Source organism: Arachis hypogaea, chromosome 7, assembly GCF_003086295.3.
Source record: "Arachis hypogaea cultivar Tifrunner chromosome 7, arahy.Tifrunner.gnm2.J5K5, whole genome shotgun sequence".
NCBI lineage: Eukaryota > Viridiplantae > Streptophyta > Magnoliopsida > Fabales > Fabaceae > Arachis > Arachis hypogaea.
The window spans coordinates 30,925,412-30,930,148 of record NC_092042.1 but is presented as its reverse complement, the minus strand read 5'-3'; the positions used below and the strand labels follow the sequence as shown (position 1 = coordinate 30,930,148).

The following is a 4,737-nucleotide window of genomic DNA, read 5'->3' as shown; positions in this document are numbered from 1 at the left end:
ACTCAATTTTTGAGGTGGAAAGAACTTTGCCAAGAAGGCATTGACTAGCTTTTCCCAAGAGTTCAGGCTTTCTTTAGGTTGTGAGTCCAACCATATCCTAGCTCTGTCTCTTACAGCAAAAGGGAATAGCATAAGTCTGTAGACCTCAGGGTCAACCCCATTGGTCTTGACAGTGTCACAGATTTGCAAGAATTCAGCTAAGAACTGATGAGGATCTTCCAATGGAAGTCCATGGAACTTGCAATTCTGTTGCATTAGAGAAACTAATTGAGGCTTAAGCTCAAAGTTGTTTGCTCCAATGGCAGGGATAGAGATGCTTCTCCCATAGAAGTCGGGAGTAGGTACAGTAAAGTCACCCAGCACCTTCCTTGCATTGTTGGCATTGTTGGTATTTTCGACTGCCATGGGGTCTTTGATGAGCGGATAATTTATACGCTTTTTGGCATTGTTTTTATATAGTTTTTAGTAAGTTTGAGCTACTTTTAGGGATGTTTTCATTAGTTTTTATGTTAAATTCACATTTCTGGACTTTACTATGAGTTTGTGTGTTTTTCTGTGATTTCAGGTAAATTCTGGCTGAAATTGAGGGACTTGAGCAAAACTCTGAAGAAGGCTGACAAAAGGACTGCTGATGCTGTTGGAATCTGACCTTCCTGCACTCGAAATGGATTTTCTGGAGCTACAGAACTCCAATTGGCGCGATCTCAACGGCGTTGGAAAGTAGACATCCAGAGCTTTCCAGCAATATATAATATTCCATACTTTATTCGAAGAATGACGACGTAACTTGGCGTTGAACGCCAAGTACAAGCTGCTGTCTGGAGTTAAACGCCAGAAAAACGTCATGATCCGGAGTTGAACGCCCAAAACACGTCATAACTCGGAGTTCAACTCCAAGAGAAGCCTCAGCTCGTGGATTAATCAAGCTCAGCCCAAACATACACCAAGTGGGCCCCGGAAGTGGATTTATGCATCAATTACTTACTCATGTAAACCCTAGGAGCTAGTTTATTATAAATAGAACATTTATCTATTGTATTAGATGTCTTTGATCATTCGGTCTTGTGACCACATGGGGGCTGGCCATTCGGCCATGCCTGAACCTTTTACTTATGTATTTTCAACGGTGGAGTTTCTGCACACGATCGATTAAGGGTGTGGAGCTCTGCTGTACGTCAAGTATTAATGCAATTCTATTTTCTTTTATTCAAATCTCTCTTATTCTTATTCCAAGATATTCATTCGTACCCAAGAAGATGATGAATGTGATGATAATTAACCCTCATTATCATTCTCACTTATGAACGCGCGTGATTGACAACCACTTCCGTTCTACATGCAACAGAGCTTGAATGCGTATCTCTTAGATTCCCAAACAGAATCTTCGTGGTATAAGCTAGATAGATGGCGGCATTTATGAGGATCCGGAAAGTCTCACCTTGTCTGTGGTATTCCGAGTAGGATCCTGGGAATCCGGAAAATCTAACCTTGTCTGTGGTATTCCGAGTAGGATTCCGGTAATGAATGACTGTGACGTGCTTCAAACTTGCAAGTGCTGGGCGTTAGTGACAGACGCAAAAGAATCAAGGGATTCTATTCCAGTAGGAGCAGGAACCAACCAGTGATTAGCCGTACTGTGACAGAGTGCGTGAGCATTAGTTTTCACTGCGAGGATGGGATGTAGCCATCAACCATGGGTGATGCCTCCAGACGATTAGCCGTGCGAGTGACAGCCGCATAGGATCATTTTCCCGAGAGGATTGAAAGTAGCCACCGCTGATGGTGAACCCCTATACAAAGCTTGCCATGGAAAGGAGTAAGAAGGATTGAGTAGAAGCAGTAGGAAAGCAGGCGTCCTTGAGCCATGCAGCATCTCCATTCGCTTATCTGAAATTCCCACCAATGAATCTGCATAAGTTTTCTATCCCTTTTTATAATCTATTCTCTTATTTCTATTTTCGAAACCCATAAACCAATTTAATCTGCCTAATTGAGATTTGCAAGGTGACCATAGCTTGCTTCATACCAACAATCTCTGTGGGATCGACCCTTACTCACGTAAGGTTTATTACTTGGACGACCCAGTACACTTGCTGGTTAGTTGAACGGAGTTGTGAAAGCCGCAGTATTGTGCACCAAGCTTTTGGAGCCATTACCAGGGATTATTCGATTTGTGTGAAAGTATAAATCACAATTTCGTCCACCAAGTTTTTGGCGCCGTTGCCGGGGATTGTTCTAGTATGGACAACTGACGGTTCATCTTGTTGCTCAGATTAGGTAATTTTCTTTTCAAAAATCTTTTTCAAAAATTTTTCTTTTATTTTTCGTTTTTTTTTTCAAAAAAAATATTTTCGAAAATAATAATAATAAAAATACAAAAAAAATCATAAAATCATAAAAATCAAAAATATTTTGTGTTTCTTGCTTGAGTTTTGTGTTAATTTTTAAGTTTGGTGTCAATTGCATGCTTTTAAAATTTTTCTTGCATTTTTCGAAAATCCCATGCATTCATAGTGTTCTTCATGATCTTCAAGTTGTTCTTGACAAGTCTTCTTGTTTGATCTTGATGATTTCTTGTTTTGTGTCTTTTGTTGTTTTTCATGTGCATTTTTGCATTCATATTTTTCATGCATTAAAGATTTATAAGTTTGGTGTCTTGCATGTTTTCTTTGCACCAAAAATTTTTCAAAATTATGTTCTTGATGTTCATCATGATCTTCAAAGTGTTCTTGGTGTTCATCTTGATATTCATAGCATTCTTGCATGCATTCATTGTTTTGATCTAAAAATTTCATGCATTGAGTATTTTTGTTGTTTTTCTCTCTCATCTTTAAAAATTCAAAAATCATATCTTTTTCATTTTTTTTATATAATTTTCGAAAATTTCAAAAATTATTTTTCAAAATATTTTCAAAATCTTTTTCTTATCTTTTTATCAAATTTTCAAAAATTAGCTAACAATTAATGTGATTGGTTCAAAAATTTGAAGTTTGTTACTTTCTTGTTAAGAAAGGTTCAATCTTTAAGTTCTAGAATCTTATCTTGTAGTTTCTTGTTAGTTAAGTCTTTTTAAAAAAATTAAATCTTTTTCAAAATATCTTTTTATTAAAATTTTTATCTTATCTTTTTATCTTTTATCTTATCTTTTTCAAAAATTTTATCTTTTTCAAAATTTGATTTCAAAATATCTTATCTAACTTCTTATCTTCTTATCTTTTTAAAATTTGATTTCAAAATCTTTTTCAATCAACTAACTAACTTTTTGTTTGTTTCTTATCTTTTTCAAAACCACCTAACTACTTTTCCCTCTCTAATTTTCGAAAATTCTACCTCTCTTTTTCAAAAATTCTTTTTGTTTTAAATTTTTAATTTTAATTATATTTCATCTTTAATTTTCGAAAATACTAACCCCTTTTTCAAAATTTATTTTCGAAATTTCTCTTCTCTTCTCTTATTTTATTTAATTAATTAATTACTAACACTTCTCTTCACCTCTCTTCATCTAAGAATCCAAACTTCTTATATCCCTTGTATTTGGATTCTTCACCCCTTTCTTCTTCTACTAACATAAGGGAATCTCTATACTGTGACATAGAGGATTCCTCTTTCTTTTCTTGTTTTCTTCTCTTTCATATGAGCAGGAACAGGGAAAAAGGCACTCTTGTTGAAGTTGATCCAGAACCTGAAAGGACTCTGAAGAGAAAATTAAGAGAAGCTAAATTACAACAATCCAGAAATAACCTTTCAGAAATTTTTGAACAGGAGAAGGAGATGGCAGCCGAAAATAATAATAATAATAATGCAAGGAGAATGCTTGGTGACTTCACAAAGCCAACGTCCAAGTTTGATGGAAGAAGCATCTCCATTCCTGCCATTGGAGCCAATAACTTTGAGCTTAAGCCTCAACTAGTTGCTTTAATGCAACAAAACTGCAAGTTTTATGGACTTCCATCTGAAGATCCTTATCAGTTTTTAACTGAGTTCTTGCAGATCTGTGAGACTGTAAAGACGAATGGAGTTGATCCTGAAGTCTACAGACTCATGCTTTTCCCTTTTGCTGTAAGAGACAGAGCTAGAATATGGTTGGATTCACAACCTAAGGATAGCCTGGACTCCTGGGATAAGCTAGTCATTGCTTTCTTAGATAAGTTCTTCCCTCCTCAAAAGCTGAGCAAGCTGAGAGTGGATGTTCAAACCTTCAAACAGAAAGATGGTGAATCCCTCTATGAAGCTTGGGAAAGATACAAGCAGCTGACCAAAAGATGTCCATCTGACATGTTTTCAGAATGGACCCTATTAGATATATTCTATTATGGTCTCTCTGAATTTTCGAAAATGTCATTGGACCATTCTGCAGGTGGATCTATTCACCTGAAGAAGACGCCTGAAGAGGCTCAAGAACTCATTGACATGGTTGCAAACAACCAGTTCATGTATACCTCTGAGAGGAATTCCGTGAATAATGGGATACCTCAGAAGAAAGGAGTTCTTGAAATTGATGCTCTGAATGCCATATTGGCTCAGAACAAAGTGTTGACTCAACAGGTCAACATGATCTCTCAAAATCTGAATGGAATGCAACATGCATCCAGCAGCACTAGAGAGGCAGCTTCTGAAGAAGCTTATGATCCTGAAAACCCCGCCATGGCAGAGGTTAATTACATGGGTGAACCTTATGGAAACACCTATAACCCATCATGGAGAAATCATCCAAATTTCTCCTGGAAGGATCAACAA

General features: G+C 36.6%; 1 non-coding gene across 1 annotated transcript; it reads right to left on the bottom strand.

Annotated features, from left to right (window-relative positions):
- Positions 1-4,173: 4,173 nt before the first annotated feature.
- On the bottom strand, positions 4,174-4,277 carry LOC112704188 (small nucleolar RNA R71). The gene has a single exon (XR_003154824.1). It is a non-coding gene; the product is annotated as a small nucleolar RNA R71 (small nucleolar RNA).
- Between the last annotated feature and the right edge of the window lie 460 nt (positions 4,278-4,737).